The 27185-nt window shown below is 34.8% G+C and overlaps 1 long non-coding RNA gene across 1 annotated transcript in view; it reads left to right on the top strand.

The window, feature by feature from the left end:
• The first annotated feature begins 748 nt into the window (after positions 1–748).
• The window catches only part of LOC124896990, a 30850-nt gene continuing 4413 nt past the window's right edge, over positions 749–27185 (top strand). The window contains exons 1-3 of the long non-coding RNA XR_007053380.1: positions 749–1101; positions 2739–2921; positions 23900–23963. This is a non-coding gene — a long non-coding RNA (uncharacterized LOC124896990). The remainder of the gene's footprint in view (positions 1102–2738; positions 2922–23899; positions 23964–27185) is intronic.

The raw sequence follows: 27185 nt of genomic DNA, 5'->3' as shown, positions 1-27185 counted from the left end.
TCTTAATTACTTTCACTTGAATTAATTATTTTATTGAATTTGATCTTTTTAAAAAAAATTACGGATAAATTATTTCTGAATAGATTAATATTAATTTTTTACTTTTTCTTTATAGATGATATTGATTTTCCTTGAATATTATTGTATCGTAAATATAGATTGTTACGTTATTTTTTATATATAATTTTACTGTTCACTTTTTAATAATTTATTAAAATTCATAATAGCCATTACATGACATATACAAAAAATTAGAATGACAAGAAAAAAAATATTAAATTTCTCTTTTTTAAATAATATAATGTACCGGCCTTATATTTCTGTAATATAATTCATTCAAAACAAAAATTGATATATTTTCGCCATAGATTGTCATTTACTTCACGTTAGTAAATTTGATTAAAAGAAGAAAAAGAAATTAAAATATTTGTAGCAATTAAAACTAATGTTGTACCATACAAAACAAATGTAATAATTTTTTTCTTGGTGGTTGATTGTAGTTATAAGAGGGATTTGTGTAAACATTTAAAGATTGGAGTTATATGTAATAATAATGAAAGTTAAAAATAAAAGTAAAAAATTGTAAAAACAATAAAAAGTTATTTTCACTTTTTGAAATCCAACACCAAAATAATTTTTTAAATTTTCATGATCAAAAATCATAATTTTTGAAAAAGTAAAAAAAGTAAAAAAAAAAATTCCAAAAAAAGATATTTTTTTTTATGTCCAAACGGGCCTAAATTTTTATTAGCACAAAAAATACAAACTTACACCAACACACACATCTGATTTCTCTCACCTCTCACACTCTTCTCTCCAAACCAGCCTCTCCATCACCGCCACCCACCGGCGAACCAGTCACTGCGCCGTCTCCCTTTTCTCTCCCCATTTTTCAACCGCGCCGCCCCGTTCTAGCCACAGCCGCTGCTAAAACAGCCGCAAACCACAAGCCCAACAACTACCCTTTTCCGGCAAACCCACAACCACGCTTCCCGTCCCCTTGTTTCCCCTCTTTCCCACTGCCATCCCCACAAAACCACCATCACTGCCGGCAAGCCCCTCTTCTCCGTCGCTGCTTCGCCGGAAGTGAAGACCGGCGAGGTTTTCAGTTGCTTCCACTGCTTGTCGCCTTTCACCCATTTTTGCACTTTAAAGTTTCATGTGTTTTATGGATCTGATTGCTTATTCTATTTCCGGCGTTGCTCCGGCGAAAGTCGTGGAAGCAACGCCACTTCCATCATTGCTTTATTGTGTTGTCTTCATTGAATGAAGTTTTATTTTGATTTTTATATTGCTATGTTTCTTGTACAGATCTGTCCCAAAAATAATTTCACTCCGGCTACTTTCATTCCCATATACTGTACACATTTAGTTGCTATTGTTTATTGTTTTGTTCCTTAATGTTGATTTTGTTAATTATTGAACTGATTTTGTTTGTTATAGAGTTGTTCTCCAGTGGCTTTTTTTTTTTTTAAAATTTTATATTTATGCATGTGTTCTAATTATTGCTTGTACTAATATTTGCTTGCCACTGTTATGTTTCTTTTTCATTCATCGTTATTTGATTTTTGTGAGTTCATTATGTATGACTGCCACTACCTTTCTTGTTTTATTTATTTTTTATTATATACTAAGGAGGTTATCATTTTCATTTTGTTATGCTATTGCACTAATGTTACTGTAACTCCAACTTAGATTTACGATTTGTTGGACCATTTTGATCCATTTTTTCTTTTATTCGTTTATTTAAATTGATGATATTACATAATGGTCGATGAAGAAATTCTCTGTCAATTTTTAAGGCCTTTGCAAATAAAAAGACGGATATTACGTATACACATACGTAATAAAATTTGGGCGATGACGAATTTTTTATTACAATGCAAAAATTTTATCATTCATATCTTGGCAGGGTGATTTAGGACGGCTAATAAATTGAGCAATCACTTTATAGCCATGGCGTACCTAAACTCTGATCCGAGCCCATACTTTTTACTGAAAAATTCTATTTTTTATATGCACACATGTCTATTTTTTTTGGACAATTATTTATTTGTTAATAACATTTTTATTACAAATGTTTATACATATTATTGAGAAAATTCGTCGGAAATGGCATTCAAGGAAGATTTTAAATTTTGCATTGTATTTTTATATTTTTATATTTGTAAAAATATTATCATAGTGTTTAGGCCGTTAATATTTATAAAAAAAATTAAATTAATTTAGATATTTAATCAATTAATTCATACTTATACATTTAAAAATATTGCGTAATCTTTTTCTTTAAAATAATTTTTTCTTTATTCAATTTTTCTTTTCTTTCCATACACATTCTTATATACTTTTGATCATCTTTACACATTTTTTATATGCAATAATTTATGTAATTATACATTCTTTATATGCAAATTATTTATATTATTTTAATGCATATTTTAAATTTGTATTTATAAACATTAATTTTTTCCTTCGCCTTGTAAAAAATCTAAGTCTGTTCGGGAATCACATTTGTGGATTCTGAAGGGTGCCTAATCCCTTTCATTCGGAATAATTTGAACTCTTACCTAAAATCTAAATTGATTTCGTAGATTAGAATAAAGTCATACTTATTAAATAAATAAATAGATTTTCTATTTTTTTCTTAAAAATTAGGTGGCGACTCTGTATAAAATTAATTTTTTAGAGTCCATAATATCGTGCTCGATTTGACTTTAAGTAAAAATTGGGTATGACAGCCCTCATCATGGACGGACGAGGACAAACGGCGTAAGGATCGGAAGGCTCAAAGGATCAGAAGGCTCTATCTCAGATCCACCTTTATTTATCCAATCAGATTCTACAGGATGTTTTGAAGGAGACTACTGCCACTGCGTTGTGGTTGAAATTGGAATCGCTGTGTATGACGAGGAGCCTAACAAGTAAGTTGCATCTCAAACAACGACTTTATTCTTATCGCATGTCTGAGGGTGCGTCCTTGGAGGATCACCTATTCGTATTTAAGGAAGTCATATCTGATTTAGAGACTCTGAAGGTTAAGTACAATGTGGAAGATCTAGGATTGATTTTGTTGTGTTCGCTGCCTGCATCAATTCATGACCTTTAGGGATACGATTTTATATAGTCGTGATACCCTGATCATAGATGAAGTTTATGATGCGTTGTTCTCTAAGGAGAAGATGAAACATCTTGTGAATAGATCAGAGAATCAAGAAGATGGTCTTATTGTTCGAGGAAGGAATCGTGAGAGGAACTCCGGGGTGATGATAGAAACAAATCAAAATCCAAAAATAGAAACAAAACCTGTAATTACTGTAAGAAGAAGGGCCACATCAAATTCAAGTGTTGGAAGTTACAAAATAAAGAGAAAAGAGAAGCTCCAAAACCAAAGGGAAACCACCCAGAGAAGTCCGGTGAAGCCAGTTTTATTAAAGATGGCAATAGTGATGGAGAACTCTTGGTTGTTTCTGATGGTAACTCCAAATCCTGCGAGGATTGGATTCTTGATTCAGCTTGCACATTTCATATGTGTCACAATCAGGATTGGTTTACAACATATGAAGCAGTCTCTACATGTGTCGTATTGATGGAAAATAACACATCTTGCAAGATAGCTGGTATTGGAACAATTAGAATTAAGATATTTGATGGGGTTGTGAGGACACTTGGTGATATGCGGTTTGTCTTAGACCTGAATCTTATTTCCTTGAGTACTCTTGATTCGAACGGATATACGTACAATGGTGAAGGTGAAGTCCTGAAGCTTACTAGGCGCTCGTGTTGTGATGAAGGGACAGAGAAAGTCTGTAAATTTGTATGTCTTGCAAGGCTCTACGGTTACATGTGATGCAACTGTTTCTACCTCCTCTGTGTTAGAAAGTGATGTTGCTAAACTTTAGCACATGCGTCTGGGGCATATGAGTGAAAACGGGATGGCTGAACTAAGCAAGAGAGGACTTATTGATGGGCAGAGTATTACCAAACTGGAGTTCCGTGAGCATTGCATTTTTGGGAAGCAGAAAAGAGTCAGATTCACTAAAGACATCCACTTAACTAAAGGCACACTTGATTACATTTATTCTGATCTCTGGGGTCCTTCTAGATTACCTTATAGAGGAGGTGTGAATTATTTGTTGATTATTATTGATGACTATTCCAGAAAAGTTTGGGTGTTCTTCCTGAAGCAAAAGAATGATGTGTTGCCTACTTTTAAGGAGTGAAATATTATGATTGAAAAACAAACAGAGAAGCAGGTAAAACGCCTTCGGACTGATGATAGTTTAGAGTTCTATTCTAATGAATTTAATGCTCTGTGCAAGTCAGAAGGAATTGTGAGACACTTGATAGTTCGTCATACTCCGCAGCAGAATGGTGTGGCTGAATGAATGAATAGGACTATAATGGAGAAGGTGCGTTGTATGCTCTCTAATGCTGGTTTACCCAAGTCTTTTTGGGCCGAAGATGCTTTCACAACTTGTCTTCTTATTAACCGTTCTTCCTCAGTCGCGATTGATAAAAAGACTCCACAAGAGGTATGATCTGGTACTCTTGCTAGTTATTCTGATTTGAGGATATTTGGATTCCCTGCGTATGCTCATGTTTATAGTGGAAAGTCTGAGCCTAGATCCGTCAAGTTCTTATTTATGGGTTATAAGCCTGGTGTTAAAGGTTATAAGCTTTGGTGTCCAGAAAGCAGAAAGATTATAATTAGCAGGGATGTTGTGTTTGATGAAACTGCTATGCTTAGGGCTCCCTCCGAATCTAGTGTTTCACCTCCAGATGAACTTAGTGACATAAATCAACAAAAGTCATTCACCCACGTTGAATTGCAAATTGGAGCAGAGTCTATACCAGTGCCTACTTCTCAGTCTAGCCCGGAGATAAAGAGTGGTACTATTCCTTCTTCATCACCAATGACACCACAATATTCTATTGCTAAATACCGACCTAGAAGAGATATTAGACCTTCTCAGAAGTATGCTGAAACTGATTTGATTGCTTATGCATTAAATATAGCAGAAGGTATTGATTTCGGTGAAGAACCCTTCTTCTTACTCAGAGTCAGTTAGTTGTGATGACTCTGGTCGATGGATGATTGCTATGTAGGAGGAGATGGAATCACTTCATAAGAATGACACATGAGATTTTGTGAGATTGCCTAAAGATAAGAAAACTGTCCATTGCAAGTGGGTATTCAAAAAGAAAGAAGGAACATCGGGAGTGGAAGATGCTAGGTACAAAGCAAGACTAGTTGCGAAAGATTACAGTCAGGTTTCAGATGTCGACTTCACAGATGTGTTTTCTCCAGTTGTAAAGAATAGTTTGATTCAAGCCTTGCTTGGTATTGTGGCTATGCATGATCTTGAGCTTGAACAGTTGGATGTAAAAGCTGCATTCTTACATGAAGAACTTGAGGAGGATATCTATATGCAGCAACTAAAGGGTTTTATAGTCTCAGTAAATGAGGACTATGTATGCTTGCTGAAAAAGTCTCTTTATGCTTAAAACAGTTTCCCAGGCAGTGGTATAAGAGGTTTGACTCTTTTATGACCTCTCATATATTTTGGAGGAGTAGTTATGATAGTTGTGTCTACTTCAAGGAGGTAAGTGATGGTTCATTCATGTATCTTTCCTTGTAAGTTGATGATATGTTGATTACAACAAGGGATATGGGAGAGATAATAAAAGTCAAAGCTCAGCTCAGCAAGGAGTTTGACATGAAGGATCTAGGAGCAACAAAGAAGATTCTTGGCATGAGGGATAGAGAGAAGTGTTAGTTATACTTGACTCAGAAAAGGTATATTGAGAAAGTGCTTCACAGGTTCAATATGCAAAATTCCAAACCTGCAAGTACTCCATTAGTAGCTCACTTCAAACTCTTGACCACTTTATCTTCAATGATAGATGATGAGCGTGACTATATGTCTCGAGTTCCATACTCTAGTGCCATCGGGTCTCTTATGTATGCGATGGTGTGTTCCCAACCAGATTTATCTTATTCCATCAATGCAGTTAGCAGATATATGGCAAATCCTGGCAAAGAATATTGAAAATCAGTTCAGTAGATTTTCAGATACTTGCATGGATCTGTTGATGTTTGTTTGCAGTTTAGGTAAAATAGAGATGGAGTAATCGGGTATGTTGATTCTGATTTTGTAGAAGAACATGATAAATGGAGGTCCCTTACAGGCTATGTTTTCACCATTGTTGGTTGTGCTATTAGTTGAAAAGCTACCTTAAAGACTATGGTTGCCTTGTCAACAACTGAGGCAGAGTATATGGCTATTACAGAGGCTTTCAAGGAAGCTATTTAGTTGAAGGGTCTGTTCAGTGAACTTAGCAAAAACTTACAGATTACTATGATTTTTTGAGACAGTCAGAGTGCTATCTTCCTTACGAAAGATCAGATGTTTCATGAGAGGACAAAGCACATCAATGTTTGGTATTATTTTGTGAGTGAAATTATCGCTCGTGGTGATGTTGTGGTGAGCAAGATTAGTACTCATGATAATCCTGCTAATATGATAACCAAGATACTACCAAGTGCCAAGTTTGAGCATTACTTGGATTTGGTTAGTGTTAGCTGTTAAGATGTGCCCTTACGGATTTTTGTGGAAGAGGTTGAGAGTTTGTCTTGAAATGGATTTAAGTTCTGAATTAGAATTCGTGTCAAGGTGGAGATTGTTAGAGTTGTGAATCAAATTTTGTTGGCCCGACCCAAAAAGTTTTATGGTGCGACCCATGTTGGTGATTTTCAATGGGGTCTGTGGTGGTAGCGTAGGGATCGGGCCGACAGGCCCAATATGGACCTTTATGTTTTGGGCCTAAGACTTATTTGTATGCATATATTATATAAGTGCATTTAGTGGGTTGTTTTGGGTATTCAGAAAATTCAGCCTTTTTCACATTATACTTTCTCTCCATTATAGTGAAACCTCCTTTGCCTCTACCCATGATTTTTTTCGCAAGAATTTTTACGTAAATCTGTGTGTTGTTCTTATTTTCTTTTACTTGTGGTTTGCTTATTCTGTCCGAACCTTAACAAACATCAAGGTTAAGACAATGTTTTTTTAAATTCTCATCATCTAGTGATCTCAATTTTTTATCACTTAATAGAAATCCAAAAGTATTTTCATAAGCTTCAAGTTTTTCAAATTTATTTTGAAGAGAAAGAATAGCTTGGTCTACAATATATAAGAAATAATCTACTTAAAGATGCTTAAGGAGACTTTGTGATTTCATTATTAACATTCTCATCAAATTATTTTCTTCTATGTATTACACATTTAGTACGAAATTCAGGTTCTATATTCATCTCAAATGCAATTTTTTTAGTATAAATCATAGCACTGAAGAATCCTTGCTCTCTATTTTTTTTTTTAAAAAAGTTAAATCCCTTAATTGATATATAACAATATCAATATGCATGTCTTTTGATTGCATGGATTTGCTAACTAAATTAACTGCAAATAAAATATCATGCCAAAGAGTCATACCCAGTAAAAACTTAAAATTTTCAAGCTCATATGTTGCTAAACAACTAGCTTCACTTTTAGTTTTTGGATCCTCGCTAACTTCTGCCAATTTAAGTAAAACATCTCTTATTTGTGGAGTTTTAAATCTTATGACCTTAACACTTTCAATACTACTTTTTCATTATGTTTGTGACAATGATTTAAGAGGTAGGCCAGATGCACTATCTTTTAAAGCTTTCCATCGCCTAATAGAAGAAGAAAATAGTGTATATATACGTTGTACCACTCCAAAAAATAAAATAGCTTTTGTGCAAGAATTAGCAACATCACTAAGTACTCAATTTAAATTATGACAACCACATGGAGTATAAAATGATCTAGGATTTATATCTAAAGTCTTTTTTGAACTCCTTGATGTTTTCCCTTCATATTAGATCCATTATCATATCCTTGTCCTCTTAAATTATCAATGTCAAGTCCAATATTTTTAATTTTATCTAAAATAACTTCAAAAAGACCTTTACCACTTGTATCATTCACTTTTAAAAATTTTAAAAAATACTCAGTAATTTTTATTGGAGTTGTTGAAATATCCATACTTCTCAATATGAAAGACATTTGTTCTTGATGACTAGTATCTAGAGTGCAATCAAGTAAATTGAAAAATATTTTATTTTTATGACTTTTTCAATAATTTTATTTTTAATTTCACTCGCTAATAAATTTATTAACTCATTTTGTATATTATGTCCCAAGTAAGGATTGTGAATTTCATGATGTTTAATTCGTCAGATATGCTCTTCCATGATTGGATCAAATTCAGCCATCATTTCAAGTAGACTTAAGAGAATTTCATTATTCTCTTGATAAATCTTCTCATTTTTTTTTACCCTAAATGCCGAATTATTTTTTGAGACTTTTTATTACGACAACAATTCTTGATAATAAAATTTTTCAGTGTACTCTATCCCTATTGATTTGATCTTGAACATCTTTATCAATCATTTTATTTTTCTTCAATATTTCCTCTAAATCAATCCATTCCCCCATATTAATCATATGTTTGTTTGATATCTCATGAGCTTAAGCTTAACACTAAGATTTCTTCAATCTCTACCTCCTTCACTTGCTAGTTTACTATTACTAATATTAGAATTTGTATTAAAAAACTTACAATAAAAATAAAAAACTTTATTCAAATCTCTAGAATAAATTAACCATTTTCTTTTATGCCTTTCTCAATTTGCTAAAATTTGAAAATAATGGACATTAGAAAAATATCTTGATAATTTATCAACTGAAAAATTTGTATCACTAATTTTAATTGATCCCTTTTCTACTAGTAAGCCCCTCAATTTTGTATCGATATTAATCCATTGACTAGGATCATATATATTTTTAGGAATACAATTATTTGGTTCATTAAGTTCTTGATTTTCTTATGGATCTATATTAGATTTCTCACTAATTTCATCCTCTTCGTTTTGAATAGTATTACTCCTGTCATCTAATTCAACTGAATTAATAACTTGCTCATCTTGAGAACAATTTTCTATATTTTCTATTTGTGTTGTTTTATTATTTATTAAAATTTTATCGAAAACTCCTTTTTGAGATTCTACAAAAGTTTCAATTTTTTTTTCTAAGTTTTGAAGTACTGTATTCATATTTTCTAATTGTCATATTTAAATTTTAATAAATATCAAAAGTGTAATTTATATCTACACAACTAAAAACTCAAAATTTTTTTTAATAAATAGCAAAATATGTCTACCAAATATCAATATATAAGCCTACACAATTATCTAACAAAATAATTAATAATAATAATCTTAATAAAACTAAAATAATAGAACCTGATTTAATAACTTGATTTGAATCTAATAACTTCAATCTTCAAAAACTATCAACAATCTTGATATTCAAAAAAAATTGGATCAATAATAATAGTATGGAAAAAATTCTGCAGAACAATTGAAGATTTGATGGCACAAGAATTGAAAGAAAGTAGGAATTGAAGGCAAATAAATAGAGAAGAATGAATATGTAAGTTATTTTCATCATTTAAGAAAAGAAAATGAAAAGTAATAATCAATATTTCTTCTTCCTTCCATATCTTTTTTTCCTTTAAACATGTATTTTGCCTTTTTCAAGGCAGAGTCAAATCAAGTCCTTTATATTTGCATTTTTAAGAATTGTACTTTAAAAAAAAACGTTTAATAATATTTGGTACCAATGGGCCCTTTAATCTTCCAATTTTTAAGCCTATTGAATGTAAATATCTTACTAGATTTTTTTTAAATAAATGGTGATGTAAAGTGGATCCCCCCAAAATTGAGGGCATAAAGCAGGAGCTTCACCTGCTTCACCAAAAGGCCAGCATTGTTATCAATTTCAAGATTCGTCTCATTTTTATTTTCCCTAATCCCTCGCACACTTTCTCTCTTTGTATTTTTTTTCCTCAATATAAATTACCATAAGTATTTCACAATATCCTCATCAAATGGCTTTTTAATGTAAAGATAAGCCTCCTTGTCCAAAGCTTTGATGAGGATATTAAAGAGAAAGTGAGAGAAGGATAAAAAAATGAGACGAATCTTAAAGAAATTGAGAACAATAATATTGTTGAAGAAAATGAAGAACAAATTTGAAGTATGAATGACAAACTTTTTCTCTAAGATAAGAAATGGTAGAGATCCAGTACCAACTATGCAGTAAATTTATAGGCTGCTCATGCTCTAAATGTCTTCCACTTTCACTATGGTAAGTTTCAGATAATGTTGCAATGATTGACAGCTTTGCTACCAAAATTTTTATATTTTAGTAACTTCTTTTTCTTAATTTGATGCTTATATTTAACTCACCTGCTATAATAGGCTTAAGAAAAAAGATTATGTTTCCATAAGTGAATTACTACAAGCTGATTTCTTTTGAATATTGACTATCACTATGTTTGTAGTAAAGTGGAACATAGAACAAATCCAACTAAATTAAAAGATACTCTTGAGGTAATATAATTATTATTTATTTAGAAATGTAACTGGTATATTTGTAATGTACTTTCAGTCGAAACTATATTTTAAAATTACTCTTAAGGAAACTCCACTTAATTGATCAATGGTCATGTAAAATTAAAAATAGCCTTACTTAAATCTGAAAATGTTGAATTTGAACCTTCAACTCTGATCCTTCTCATTAAATGGGCTGATTTTCCATGTTGGATGCTTATGTGGACGGGCCATGTGATTTTTTCCACATGATCTGCTTGGCTGCATTTTGCTAAAGTGAAGGGAAGAACTGGATAATAGTTGAATGGGAGGGGCATTTTTGAGATCAAAAGCAAATAGAGGGTTATTTTCTTCACTTTGAATAGTTGGAGGGCAGTTTTTGCCATTTTCTGTTATAATTAAGATGTGGAAATTACAAGGTGGAAAATGTTAGTGTAATGAGATATCAAGCGCCTATCTTAAAAAACTACAAAACTTGCTGATGATCATCTATATTTAACACTGCAGACTTACGAAATTAAAATTGTCAGATTATCACTATATTGTTGTAATCTAATACACAAAATGCATTATACTTTTAAACTACTTTTATGTCAAGACATTCATATTTATTTACGAAATATAGGATAAGCTTCAATCTTTTTTACTTGTAAGTGATATTATTATATTCAACTATGGTTTTAAGCTGGAAATAACATTAATCAGTTTCCAAAACTTATTTGATTTTGGATCGTGACAAAGTAGTATAGAAATTGTAACAACCCATATGTTATTATGTCTTTTTATTTTGCTCAGAAATGAAGCTACCCAACCCTTAGGATAAGTAAAAATGACATAGGATGAGTTTGGGAACTTCGGGGGCGTTTGGGATGTGAAATGGGACCGTGTGTCGCACGAGGAAGGACGTGCTTTGGCCTCACATCGCACAAGCCAACGCAAGGGGCTACTGCCTCAGATTTGCAATGGCCTTACACTGCACAGGGCTTAGCCCCATGATGGGCTCGCGCGACATGGGGAGAGGGGGCACGCCTTAGGGTGTGTGCCGCACCCCCCTATTTTGTCTGATGGGACTTTATTTTTTAAGCTATATTAAGGGGTATTTTGGTCCTTATGCTGTGAAAATTATCCCCCATTACTCTTATACAATTTTTCTAAGTCTCATTCACCCTAAATCGATAAGAAGGGCTCCGTTCTCTTCCTCCTTAAGTCAAGAAGCAAGTCAACTCCATACTTGAATGAAAGGTCAAGCTATTCTCAATTTCCCTCTATTGAAAAGACATGTTGAATACTCCCTACTTCAACTACTTTATAAAGTGTGAATTTTAACTATTATTTATGTATATTTTTATTGATCATTTGATGTGAACCATAATGGACATGGTTTTTGCATGGAAAAGATATGGACCTCAACTTATTGCGCAACTTGATTTTAAATTTGAGTTTTTCATAGTGTTTAACTCGTCCTTTAAAACATTGAATGGCATTGATGGAAAATGGTTTACATTGAATTTCTAAATTGAAATTTAGAGTTTAAATGGTTAAATTAAAATGATATGACATTATATGGATGGCTTGTAAGTCTTGGTATGACAATATCAACGTGGAAGTGTCTTAATAAAAGACTCCATGGTTAATGATGAGTGAAAAATATTTTAATCGGGCTTAAAGGAAATTTTATAGCTTCATCAAGATAGTGTAGTCCCGGGGGGACCAACAATTGAAACCACGCTAGCCGACGTTGGGAGGTCTTGTCCTGAAATATGGATGACCGTTGTGTGCTGGCTTCACGCAGTAGTACACATTTTATTGGGAGGTTAATGTCTATAGGTGACTTTAGTCCAATTTCAGTCCATGAGACTAACATGAATTGGGGCCTTCCGGCAGGGGGAGCCGAACCCATAGAGCCCGTGGGTGCCTGAAGGTTGGTGTAAGCTACATAGTTTATGATTAAAAGTTTAAAGGAAAAAGGCTCAAATATGTTATTGAACTATCAGAAATGACTTACTTATGCCATCAGTTAAAAGTTTGGTTTATTTATGTCATTGCCATTACAAAACTAAATCATTCATGCCATTAATTTTTAATGGCGGTTTTCAAAAATAACTTTACCATGTGAAATTTTATTAGAGGTTCATGTCATTAATTAAAATAAGAAAAAATGCTCAAATATGCCATTTAACTATCAGAAATGGCTCATTTATGCCATCAGTTAAAAATTCAGCTCATTCGTGTCATCGCCTTTATAAACCCAACTCATCCATATAATTTATTTTTAATGGTGGATTTTTAAAAAGAGTTTTTTCATGTGACATTTTATTAGAGGTCCATGGCATTAACTAAAATAAATCTATATTAGTTTCAACTAATCAGCTACTGTAGGATAAAAAAAGTTACTGTAGGATAGAACTTTTGAGGCTTCTATTAAGCATAACATTTATAATGATTTAAAATAAAAAAGAAATAGTCAAAGGATCTACACTAATCACTATTTTTTCTGATAGAGAAATAGTTGTTGGTATAGGAAAAAATACTTTAATGGGTGTGTGTCGGGTTATTTTAAATGGATCGGTTCTTTCTAATCGGTCCAAGATATTTTAAAATTAATATTGATTTATTTTAATTAATGACTTGTACCTCTAATAAAAGACCACGTAGAAAATCTATTTTTGAAAATCCACAATTAAAAAGTAATCACATGGATAAGCTGATTTTATAATGGCGATGACACGAATGAGCCGAACTTTTAACTGAAGGCATAAATGAGCCACTTATGATCGTTCAATAGCATATTTGAAACTTTTTCTTGAATTTTTTTGGCTGATTTAATTTATGATGTAGACGAATCATTATTGACCACGTGTACAAAATGGTTTTGCCAAAAATCACCAAATTAAATAGTTAAAAAAATAACATGAATGAGCCTTTTTTTGTAACAACAATGGTATGAATGAGCCAAACTTTAAATGGATGACATAGATGCGTCTTTTCTCAAAGTTTGATGGCATATTTGATCCTTTTCTCAATTTTAAATGGTCCTGTTTCATGTTCCTTTCCCCCTTTCCCTGACATACCATTATTTTGGTGGTTGTTAAGCATATGTTTCATGACTGTGCATATTTTATCCTTTTCCTTGGGTTGCATGCCAGTAGTCACCGTACTAAACACCCTGGATGCTACATCATTTTGTGATGTAGGTTTGGAGATCTTTTCTTATGACCCTGTGCAGCTTTAAGTGGTTCGATATTTCTATTAGACAACTGGTGAAGTGGTGAGCCCTCCATCATTAGGAAGACCTTGTTTCCTTTTAGACTCTTTTTACAATTTCAGTATTTTTGATTTTCTTTTGGCATAGTCAGGGTCATCTCCCGACTTAGTTGGTTTTTCATGGTTTGGGGCTTTTTAGACAGTGTTAGGTTGTTACTTTATTGGATTTGGTTTTAACTTACAAACTCAATCATTTGGTTCGTTAAATTTTCTTTATTCTATGGGTTGGCTTCCGCAGTTTCTTGTTATAATTATGCTTATGATGTAAGCCTAAGGGGTCATTGCAGGCCTTCATTGGTTTGAAATTTTTGTCTCGGCCAGGCCCCAGTCCGGGTCATTACACTTAAGCAATGGTTGATACAATCTTGTGGAATGGAACAAAGCACCATTCAATAATTTTCATTATGACTATATTGTTGTAATCCTATAGACAGTTTGGATCCTACAAAATTAACTTCCAACTTTATAAATTTAATTTTTGAAAACAAGTGAATAGAAAAAAATGAGGAAAGCAATGATAGTTTTTAAAATTATGATGTAGAAATTACAAGGTAAAAAATCGGTGGTGTATCGAGTGACATGTTATATTGATGGCCAAGGCCAAAACTTGACATTTTTACATAGTAATAATAGGTGAAATTAACTACATTTGAACTATAATAATTTTGTTTTTTTAAAATATTCGACAAGGAAGCAAAGAAATATTTCCACAAATAAATGAATTGGATTATGTAAATCAAGACAAATATTTTAATAAATAAAAATAAAATACACCAATCTAAGCACAATTTTAGACACTCACCATGCCTCCAAATAATAAAATAAAATGACAGACTCGCCCTCTTATACACCCTTGTATCAAACAAACATATAACAATAAAACTAGAAAAAAAAGGACTCCAAACTTAATACATTCTTAGACATCCCCTTATAAAGAATATCAGCATAATTTTTTCTCTAATTAAAGCCTCACGTTTAAGTCCACATCATTTTGTTCTTCATCTATGTTAACTACTTGTAACACCCAACACATTCGGGCTAAAGTTGAATCGTCTTTTCTATGTTTATAGACCCGAACTCAATAGTTGGTACTTAGATATAAGTGTCAATGACACTTCATTAGTGTGTAAAAATCCTTTGAGATGAATATACCCCATAAAAATCTCCTAGCTCAAAAGTTAAGTTGAGCACTTTCCTATCAATTGACTTTTAGTTGACAAATTTGCATGGGTCAAATTTCAGCGACCATTTGTTGTTGTATATGAAGAGTTATGTGGACTCCTGTATAGCAAATTAAATCGCTTCGAGTTTTATTCCAATGCCCCCGACCGTTCGTCAATCCGAGTATGGAGTCAAAAGTTATGAGTGTTTGAATGAGACACTATCCAAGGTGTATGATGGCCATGCCATGCGATGCGAAGCCATTTTGGGGCATCAAAAAGTGTTATGTTTGATTTATTTAAGGGTATAAAGGTCTTTTATCATCCCATAATTATTACTAACCCTCTTTCGATGAATATTAAGACTTTAACATATTATTTTCACCTAAAAAAAATACCTAATCATCTTCCCTTCTATGAGAGAGGATAAACCACCTAGGGTTTGAAGATTTTGACCTCCAAGGGCAAATCTCTCTATGTCCTCTTCGATTTTCTCTGTCAAAAGGTATGTGGGGTAATCCTAAATCTCATGGGCATAGGTTTTATGATTTTAACAAGCTTTAAAGTTATACATGTATGTATATGTAATGAGTTTTGAGAAATTATTTTAAGAGCATGCATAATGAATCCCATTTGATGAAAGTACGTAATTAGCATGGTTTTTTTTTTTTTCCATAAATTTGATTTAAATTCTTTTGCATACATGATTTGAGTTTGGAAAGTTATTTATGAATGTGACTTGTGAAATTCCCTTTTCCATGATGAAATTTCTGGTCTTTGCATGTGACGAATTGTGAATTGGGTTTAAGAGCATAAATTTTAAGCCCCTTTTTGATTGTGAGATTTATGTATGACTAAATGTTGGGGCAAATTTATGAATGATGATATTTATCGAGTCTTAAATGCCTCTTGATCAATTATACTTTGTTATTTCATATGTTTTTATTGAGGCTATTCTTGTTCAAAAGTATTTTGTGTTCTAATAGGGATAATGCATAAATTAAATGATTGAATTGGACACCGCATATTTAAGTCTTAAAAGAGAGTGTGTTTACATAAGTTTTCATGTGCTGTAAAATGACAACTCTCTTGTGATGTTTAAATCTTCTTGGTGTTCATTTGCATGATTTTGAATAAGAAGGGCCATGGTTTTGATATGATATGGCTTGCAAGTCTAGGTATGATGATACCTATTATGAAAGCAAAGAATGTTTTACGAATGAAGCGTGGTTTTAAAGGACTAAAAATGGGCTTAAAGAGAGTGAGATGTTCACCCGAAGAAGGCTTGAGTTTAGATAACTCATAGCCTGAAATTATGTTTTATCGATACGGGTTTATTATGTCTCAAAATAGGGATTATACGCTAGCGACGACCTTATGGAGTAGTATGTATGATCTTCCTTAATTCTTTCAGAAAACTTGGTCTGGGGACTTGGCCACCGGGCTAAGGGAGGAATCCATATAGCCCATGGATTAGTCTGTATGTAGGATGACCCATCTAGCTCAGAAGTAAAGCAAAGAGTTGAGTCATGATTACAAGAAAATGTTTTGAAGCTCATCAAATTATACCCATGTGTTTTCATTTATGGTATACAAAACTGCTTTATAAAATGCTCTCATTTATGTTGTATAAGAATACATGTTATTTTTGAATTGTTCTACGTACCAGTACTTTCGAGTATTGACCCCTATCTACAAGTTCTGAAGTTCAGTCTCGGGGTCCATCCCATCCATTGATCATATGGGATAATGACAGAGTTGGTGAGCCATCCATCTTTCGAAAGGCATGATTATTCATATGTTTGTCTAATTTAGTTTATAGTCCAACCGGGGGCCTTATCCCGGCCTAGATAGTTAGTTTTTAATAGAGGCTTGGTAGACAGTATTTGAGTGATGTATGGTCATATTTTGTTGACACAGTTTGTATTAAAAGACCCCTTAAATTTCATTATATCTTCTACTCTTTGATTATGTATGGATTATTCTTATGGTAGAATGCTAAGGGGTTTCTCCAGCCTTTATGGTTTGGGATGCCCATTGCAGCCAAGGCCTCAACTTGGGTCGTGAAAAGTTTGGTATCAGAGAATGGTTTATGGTCCCAGGGTGTCTACGAAGCTGTGTCTAGTAGAGTCTTTCTTATGGGTGTGTTGTGCACCACACTTATAATCACGAGGCTACCGAACATTTAGGAGTTGCTTCTCATTTTTTCATACTCTAGTTCCTACTATAACATCGTACATACAAAAGTTATCCAAATTCTTTCCTTACTCTAATATTATTTGATGTCTCATTGTAGAAGCGATTCAAGTGCAAGGGCTTAGATTCTAAACGATGCGGTCCTTCCTAATTAATTTATCCGTAAAGTTATAAGATAGCACAAGGACTTGGCAGAAGTCCATTAGTGGTTCAAAGTGTATTGATTCGAGTGTAAACCTCTATATTAATGCAATCGTGCTTTTCAGCTTGAGGTACGGAGTGTATTCAATTTCCTTCAAAAATCAATGTTGTAGATGTCATGCTTAAGAGAAGAGATATGTGTCAGAATGTTGGAACAATATTTTCACACAAGTAGTACTATATGTTAATATGTCATGACCTATTGGTAGTAAGATGGTCCAGAATTTAGTGATATGAAGTCACAACTCTTCTATATCTTTCTTCATACCACTCCACCAATATATTCCTCGAAAGTCACGGTATATCTTGTTAGCACTGGGATGAATAGAATAACAAATGTTGTGCGCTTCTGGTATCTCAACACGCCATCTCCCCCTTGGGAGGAAACCTCTACCTTTTGGTCTTTAATCGACTCCTTCAGTTTGACCAAACTAGAATCCATGTCTTGCTTTTCCTTCACTTTCGAAACTAGGGAAGATTCGGAACTACTATGAACCCAAATATTTCCTTCAGCTGAGTCAAGAAACCTAACACCCAATCTAGCCAAATGATGGAATTCTTAAGCTAACTCTTTCTAATATTTCTCCACATGAGTAACACTACCCATAGACAACCTGCTAAGGTCATCTGCCTCTACATTGGCCTTTCCTGGATGATACAATACACTCATGTCATAATCTTTTAGCAACTATAACTACCTTCTCTGATGGAGATTCAACTCCCTTTGAGTGAACAGATACCGGAAGATTTTGTGGTCTGTGAATACATCCACATGAACACCATACAGATAGTGTCTCCAGATTTTTAAAGCAAACACCACCACAGCTAGTTCAAGATCATGGGTTAGGTAGTTTTTTTCATGAGGCTTCAACTATCTATAGGAATAGGCTATAACCTTACCTTTCTGCATCAACACACAACCCAAACCAACTTTAGAGGCATCACCATACACCACAAAACCGTCTGTACCATCAGGTGGCACTAACACAGGAGTTGAAGTGAGTCATGTTTTTAACCCCTAAAAACTCTTCTCGCAGGAATCTGACTACTGGAACTTAACTTTATTATGGGTCATTCTAGACATAGAGGACGTAATAGATGAGAAACCTTTAACAAAACAGTGGTAATATTTACCTAGAGCCAACAAACTTCTAATATCTGACGGATAAATAGGTCTAGGCCAATTTGTTACAGCTTCTGTTTTTTGGGGATCTACTCTAATACTATCAGCGAAAACAATATAACCAAGAAAGGCTACTGATCTTAACCAAACACACTTACTGAATTTGACGAACAATATATGATCTCTAAGAGTTTCCAAGACAATTCTAAGATGATCTACGTGGTCATCCTTACTACGGGAGTACACGAAGATATCATCTATGAATATTATGACAAACATGTCTAGATAATGTTTGAACACTCGATTTATGAGGTCCATGAAAGCTGCTGGAGCATTGGTTAGCCTGAAAGACATGACTAGGAACTCAAAATGCCCATAATGGGTTCTAAAGGCTGTCTTTGGAATATGACACTCCCTTACTTTAAGCTGATGATAGCCGAATCTAAAGTCTATTTTTGAGAAATAATTGACACCTTGTAATTGATCAAACAAGTCATCAATTCATGGAAGAGGGTATTTGCTCTTGACTGTGACCTTATTTAGCTGACGATAGTCGATGCACATACTCAAGGAACCATCTTTCTTTCGCATGAATAGGACGGGAGCACCCCATGGAGAAATGCTAGGCCTTATGAAACCTTTATCTAACAGATCTTTGAGTTGCTCTTTCAACTCCTTAAGCTCTACGGGAGCCATGCGATATGGAGGGATAGAAATAGGTTAAGTATCTGGGAGAAGGTCAATCCCAAATTTTATTTCCCTATTGGGAGGTACCCCTGGGATATCTTCTGGAAAAACATCAGGAAAATTATTTACTATATTGATTGAATGAATTATTGGAGTCTCAGACTTTGTGTCTTTAACTTAAACTAGATGATAAATTCAACCTTTGGATATCAATTTTCTGGCCTTAAGATAAGATATGAAATGACTCTTGGGAGATAGTGAATTACCTGACCACTCAAAAATGGCTCATCTGAAAATTAAAACTTAACCACATGGGTATGACAATCTACAATTACATAACAGGAATGGAGCCAATCCATACCAAGAATGAGATCAAAATCAACCATATCTAACTCTACTAAATCTGCGAATATGACCTTATGAAGAATAGTGATAAGACACTTTTTATAAATCTATTTAGCAACAACTGACTCACCTACTAGGGTGGAAACCAAGAAAGGCTTGGAAATCTTTTCAGAACTTATCTCATAATTCACAGCAACTAACGGGGTCACATAAGAGAAATTCGACCCAGGGTCTAACAATACATAAACATCAAGATGAAAGACACGAAGCATACCAGTAACAACATATGGTGAATCTTCCTACTCTTGATGGGATGGCAAGGTATGAAATTAATTTTGGTGCTGACCGCCACTAGTACTGGATGATGCGCCCATAGGAGGGGCAGGGCGACCTAAAGAAGCTGGTGCACTGTTAGCCTAAGTCTGGGGACGAACATCTCAATTTACCCATCTAGAATGTGGGAAATCCCTAATACCGTGACCCTTCTAGACACAACTATAACAACCTTTCTGATCCCACAAATATTTACCTCCATGGTCCTTACCACACTTAACATATGGAGGATGATTAGGCTTCCCACTCATACTATTCTGAGATATGGACATAGAAGACTTACCCCACTTGTATGGGGTGCATGTTGATATCTTCACTGACCATAAGAGCCTTCAATATATGTTCTCTTAGAAAGATTTGAATCTGTGTCAGAGAAGGTGGTTAGAGTTATTAAAGAATTATGACATGAGTGTTTTGTATCATTCGGGCAAGCCCAATATAGTGGCTGATGCTCTCAGTAGATTGTCTATGTGTAGTGTAGCTCATGTTGAGAATGGTAAGAAGAAGTTAGCTCAGGGAGTCCATCAGCTTGCCTTATTCGGTGTTTGTTTAGTCAATTCAGCAGAAAGTAGCATGTGGTGCGGAGTAGCTCAGAATCATCTCAAGTTTCTGAGGTAAAGAAAAAGCAGGATAGAGATCCCAGTCTAGTTAAGTTGAAAGAATCAGTCAGAGAGCAGAAGGTGGAGGTTTTCTCCCAAGGGGGATATGGTGTGCTGCGTTGTCAGGGTTGATTGTGTGTACCTGGTGTAGATGACTTAAGGCAATGAATTTTTGCAGAAGCGCATGGTGCACATTACTCTATTTATCTACGGGCCACAAAGATATACCATGATTTGCGAGAGATCTATTGGTGGAGTGGGATAAAGAGAGATTTTCTAGAGTTTGTAGCTAAGTGCTCTATATATCAGCAAGTTAAGATTGAGCACCAAAAACCTAGTGGGTCCATGTAGGATTTCAGTATTCCCACATAGAAATGGGAAGAAGTGAACATAGATTTTGTGATAGGTTTGACTCATACCCGTCATCAACATGATTCTATTTGGGTTATAGTAGATAGGATGACCAAGTCAGCTCATTTCTTGCTAGGTCATACCTCTTATTAAGCTCAGTACTGTGCCAAACACTTTTTCAAAGAGTTGGTTAGGTTGCACGGCGTTCTCTTATCGATTATATCAGATAGAGGTACCCAGTTTACCTCTCATTTTGGAAAGCATTCCAAAAGGGTCTTGATACCCAAGTTCATTTTAGTATAGCCTTCCACCCTCAGATAGAAGGTCAAGTAGAAAGGACCATTTAGATTCTTGAGGATATATTGAGATTATGCATAGTTGATTTTAAAGGTAGTTCAGATGACCACTTGCCTTTGATTGAGTTCGCATACAATAACAACTATCATTCCAGTATTCGTATGGATCCATTTGAGGCTCTTTATGGTAGGAGATATAGATCTTTGATTAGTTGATTTGAAGTGGGTGAAATAGCAGTGGTAGCGCCTGACTTAGTGTTTGATACGTTAGAGAATGTACAGTTGATCAGAGAAAGGCTTAGGGCTTCCCAGACCTGACAGAAATCGTATGCTGATGTGAGAATAAATGATCTCGAGTTTAAGGATGGTGACCTTGTGTACTTGAAAATATCTCCCATGAATGGAGTGAAGAGGTTCGGCAAGAAAGGGAAACTCAGCACCCAATATGTCGGTCCCTTCAGAATTCTCAGTCGTTTCGAAAAGGTAGCTTACGAACTTGAGTTGCCTTCAGATCTAGCCTCAGTACACCCTGTGTTCCTTGTCTCATTGTTGAATAAGTGTATTGGTGATCCATCTATAGTTGTTCCCTTAGAAAGTGTACATGTTTAGGACAGTCTTTCCTATGAGGAAGTTTCAGTTGAAATTCTTGATCATCAAGTTTGTAGACTAAGGAACAAAGAAGTTCCACTAGTCAAAGTTCTTTGGTGGAACCAGTCCGTTGAGCAAGCCACTTAGGAAGTAGAAGTAGATATGCGGACCAAGTACCCTCATCTTTTCTCCACTAATCCTCACTCAGTACAAGGTACTAATCTTCTTAAGGTTTCTCTCTATCATTCTCAGTTTTAGTTGCACATCATGTTTATGTCAATCGTGCATTCATGAGTCAGTTCAGTCATAAATTACAAACATCAAATATGCATATTCAGTGTATAAGCTCATTCCATCAGTTTTCTCAGCTTAACCAGTATCATTCGAGGATGAATGATCTCAAGGGGGAAATATTATAAACCCCGCATTTCCTTAGCATAATAAAAGTCCCATTGTATGAGTATTCATATATAAAATTTTCAAAACACTTATTATTTTTCAGTTTAGAGCCTACCATTATGTAGGAAATTAAATTAGCTTTCCAACAATAGTAAATTCGCTCAAATCCGATAACCAGGTAAGAAGTTATGGCGATTTTAAGTTTTAGTCGTTACTCTCTGATATTGGAGCGTCACGCCATCAGTCAGTTTCATAATTCTCAATTTCCAGTGGTGGTGTGCGATCATGGCGCATTGAGGAGTAGGAAAAATTGTCAATCCAAAGCCTTACTATGATAGCTCCGCGTCGCGGTATTTTTCTAGGTCCCAATTGTTAAATTTCCAGTGGCTTGACACGATAGTGGCGCGTCGCGCCAAGGCCAAAAATCAGGTTTTTCAGTTTTCAGCTTTCTCTTTTAAATTTGTTCAAGGATATTTGGGTCTTTTTCCATGGCCCTAATTAACCTAAAACATGAAATTTAAACCCTAAACACCCTAAGTAGTCATTATTCTTTCAATTTCAACTCACAATCAAAGATCCCCTTTTCAAGAACAAGAACCCTAGCTCTCAAATTCAAGGCCAATCCTCAAGAATTCACCAAGAATTTTAAGAAATTCACTATCCCAGGTATGTTAGATGTTCATCCATGGAGCCCAAGTAACCCCTTTTAAATTATACAATTGTGATCTTTTAAGTTAATTGATTTTAAATTGTGAGTTCACCCATGAATCTCCAAGTACTATTGATTTTATACCATGTTACCATGAAAATATCATTATTACTCAATCCTCTATGTTTTATATTATTAATTATTGAATTAAACTGTGATTTAGATCTATTATGTTGAATTCATGCTATTTTTATAAGTTTCATGACATTCCTATAATTGTTTTAAATCATGAACTATAAGTGTTTGATAAAATGCCTACAAGAGTGATTGATTTACTAAAAGCCTTCATGCTTTAGTGTCATTTTACTATCAATGTTTTCGATTCCTGGGGGTATTGAATAATCAAAAATCATAGCTTCTTATTTAGTCTAGTCTCAATACATTATAGAATAGTTGTCAGAACATACTGTGAGCATTATCAGAACAGTCAGATATCAGTCAATTAAACTTAGAACACTCTAGTATTTCAGTGTTTTTTAGTTGGGAGTAGGATTTAGCACCGAGCAAGTGTAGGGATGGAGGATTCCCCGTCTGATAGGTAGAGTCATTAGTAGTAGTCCCTATACTCCAGAACTACATAGCTAACATAGGATATGAGTAGTCACCCATTAGTTCAGGCTTGACACATTTAGTCCTTTGGACATTACACCAGTTTGGTGGATCCACATAGCCAGCGTTAGTACCGTGGAATGGTATTAACACCCTTCCAACTGGGGTTACAGGTTGGACCCCGATTAGCTCAGATTGGGGAATGTCGGTTAGGTGATACCTCCTACAGTCTCAGTCCAATAATCCGACCAGTAATCCAGTCTATGTATTGTTTGATCAAAGCATACAGATATCATATATTTCATTATTTTAGTATACATATTTCATTCAGTTCATGTTATATGCTTTGTCATGCATCCTCAGTATTTTCCGACTTCATGTATTTCCAGCATTTATAGACTTTCATGCATACTCAGTATTTACATGCTTCATATGTTTTTAGTATCTATAGATTTCCTATTCTCTAATCAGTACTCTATATTTTACATATATTCTTAGATTGTGTTATTCCTGTTCATGAACCCTTGCATGTCAGCCTACCTCATTTACCATACTAGTACATTCAAAGTACTGATCGCATACATTTTCTTTTATGCTATGATGTATTATATCATAGGTACTGATGCTCAGTTCCTGGATCACACTTAGACTCTCAGACTCTCAGCTGTACAGTAGCAGTGGTGAGTCCTCATCTGAGAACAAATTATTTACTTTATGTTTCTGGTTTAGAAGATAGTTGAGTTAGTTGGAGCCTATCCCATCAACTCATAGTCATTCAGTTTTAGAGGCTTTTCAGACATTAGAGTTAGATATTCAGTCTATAGTTATTTCAGTATTTTTATTAGACTTAGATAGTTATTTCAATAGACTTATATTTTAGTTCTAAATTCAGTAATAAAACCTTATGGCATATCAGTATTTCTTCCACACTTATTATTATATTAGTTAGTGCCCACAATAGGTACCAGCTCATGGGTTAGTTTGTGGTCCCTCAGGACTGTAAGCACCGTGTGATGCCCAGGGTGTACTCTCGGGGCGTTACACACTATCCAAGTGAAAAAAAATTAAAAATTGCATTACTTTTTACTAAATTTGTGTCACAATCCGAACCGAGATCCTGGTCGTGATGAGCATCCCAAACTGTGATGGCCCAAGTGCCCTTTTCCATCTGGGAATCATGCACACCATTCATAAGCTATAAGGGAATGTGGAAAATAAAACAAAACTGAAATATGGTCACTATATTACTCCAACTAAACAATACGAAATTAAATTCATAAATATTCGAAAATACATGACACCAGTCTGCAAAATCTCTAGCAATATGAAATCAACATCAGTCTGAAATCTGGGACAAGGCCCTAGTTGGACCATGAACTAAAATGAAATAACAATGTTCCAAAAGAAACAAGGCCTTCTGAAATAAGGAAGGCTCACCGACTGCAAACTTCTGACAATGAATCTACTACTTAGCAGGACCCCAAGACTGTGCCTCAAATCTTGAAATATAGGGGGTCAATACAATTATACTGGAATATGAAACAATCCAAAATAATATTTTTATTACACAACATAGATGAGAGCATTTCGTAAAACATTACATATAAGATAAGTAAAACACATGGGCATAATTTAGAATTTCAAATGCTTTCTTGCAATCATAGCTCAGCTCTTTGTTATTCTTCTGAGCTAATCGGTACGCCCTACAATCAGGAATTCCATGGGCTAAATGGAATCTGACCTTGACTCGGTGGCCAAGCCTCCAATCTAAGTGTGCCGCAAGGATTAGAGTTTTAGTGAGTTGGTACACCCCCTTACAGGTATACCATGGCATCATCCTTACATGATGTCCACATTATCCCCCTTTCAAGATAATACCCATATCACAACTACGCTTTCCATTGATGAGTCCTTTCACTCAAATGACTTCTTCGGGTAACCAACTAGCTCTCTTAAGCCCTACTTTTAGTTCTTCGAAATCATGCGTCATACTTTCAAAACATTCAATACTTATTCTGTTAAGGGCATGTTATCACCAGGTATTGTCATATTGTAACGCCCCAAAATCGGGTTCCGAGACGTCACACGGTGCTTAGGGTCACAAGTGACCCCAAGCTAACGCTTCTACTGGCATAACTCATAAGCAACTGAATAAAAAATCAAATCCATACAAATCAGCAGAAATTAACTCTTTTCTGAATCTGATCGATACAAAAATGGGATTTTACAGGATTACAATTCTACCTTTACAACCAGAATTGAAACAAAATACATCAACTTCTACTAACTGTCTGTGAAGCCTCTACTAGTACTGACTGTAGGTAGCCGGGTCATGACTCCCGAATACCCCAACTCAATATGACTGAATAAAGAAAATACAACACTATAAACTCTGCATAACTAACCCAAGCCCTTGAATCAAAAGGACTTATCACCTGCTGACTGGATACCACAAAATGACTGGATCCGAAGGTGCAACGATACCTTGCACCAACATTACGAGAAAATGTAGCCCACATACGAATATGTGGGTCAGTACCATGGAAAAATACCGAGCATATGGGGGTCTATGCAGTTGTATAAACATCATCATCATAAATATTTATAAGAAATATGCAGGATGTATGAAAGACTCACATAGCCAGAAGAAAATCATCATAATCATGAGAGGTTGAAATAAGTATAATAACACATGTGAGTCATCATATAATTTGTCAATCACTTTCAGTTCATCAAGAATATCAATTCTCATAATGTAAATATCATTTAAATCTTTCGAAAGAATAACTTTCACAATTCCACGTTCAAATCACTTCACCGTTCACCATAGACACAAGGAAACACACACACACTTTGGGAGATCCTATAACCGACATAAACCATGTGAGCTACATAGAGTTTAACATACAACCCACGTTAGGAAGAGCCGTCCTATCCTTGCCATCGGATTAGGACTTCCAATATCAATCCAAAAACACTAGTGATCACTATATAAATCAGCCTCAGGCACACATACTACGGGGGCACGTAGTTCTAGGGAAGTAAGGTTACTTTATACCTCCCACTCGGTGCTAAAGATTACTCCCGGACTTAGCTCAGAAATTTAAATCAGCCTCTGGCTCACATTAAAGAAAATCCACAATAAACACTTCAACAATTTTCATCGGGAGCCAATTTACTACCCCTTTATCATAGTCAATAAAAACATGGATTTCTTTCACAGTTGAGTTCAAAATAACTCATTCACGACCAAAAGGTCAAATCTTTCTTTCTTACAAACAACACAGGAGCACCCCAAGGAGAAACACTGGGCCTTATGAAACCCTTATCTAGTAGATCTTTGAGTTGCTCTTTCAACTCCTTAAGTTCCGCAGGGGCCATATGGTAAGGAGGAATAGAAATGGGTTGAGTATCGGGAAGAAGATCAATCTCGAACTCTATCTCTCTATTAGGAGGTATCCCTGGGAGATCATTCGAAAAGACATCCGAAAACTCTTTGACGACGTTAATAGACTGGAGAGTTGGAGTCTCAGACTTAGTGTCTTTGACTCTAACCAAATGGTAAATACACCCCTTGGAAATAATCTTTCTATCTTTGAGGTAAGAGATAAAATGACTCTTGGGTGACACAAAATTCCTAGGCCACTCAAACACGGATGCACCCGGAAACTAAAACTTGACCATTCACGTCCGACAATCAATAGAGGCATAAGAAGAATACAGCCAGTCCATACCCAGAATCACATAAAAATCTACCATGTCTAACTCAATCAGATCAGCCAATAAGACTCTATGAAGAACGGTAACAGGACACTTTTTATATACTTTCTGGGCAACAATCGAATCACCCACTGGGGTAGAAACTAGGATAGGCTCAAGAATAATCTCAGGACTCATTTCAA

The sequence above is a fragment of the Capsicum annuum genome, chromosome 3, assembly GCF_002878395.1.
Source record: "Capsicum annuum cultivar UCD-10X-F1 chromosome 3, UCD10Xv1.1, whole genome shotgun sequence".
NCBI classification, from domain to species: Eukaryota; Viridiplantae; Streptophyta; class Magnoliopsida; order Solanales; family Solanaceae; genus Capsicum; species Capsicum annuum.
The sequence above is the reverse complement of the archived record's forward strand: the minus strand, read 5'-3'. Positions and strand labels throughout refer to the sequence as shown.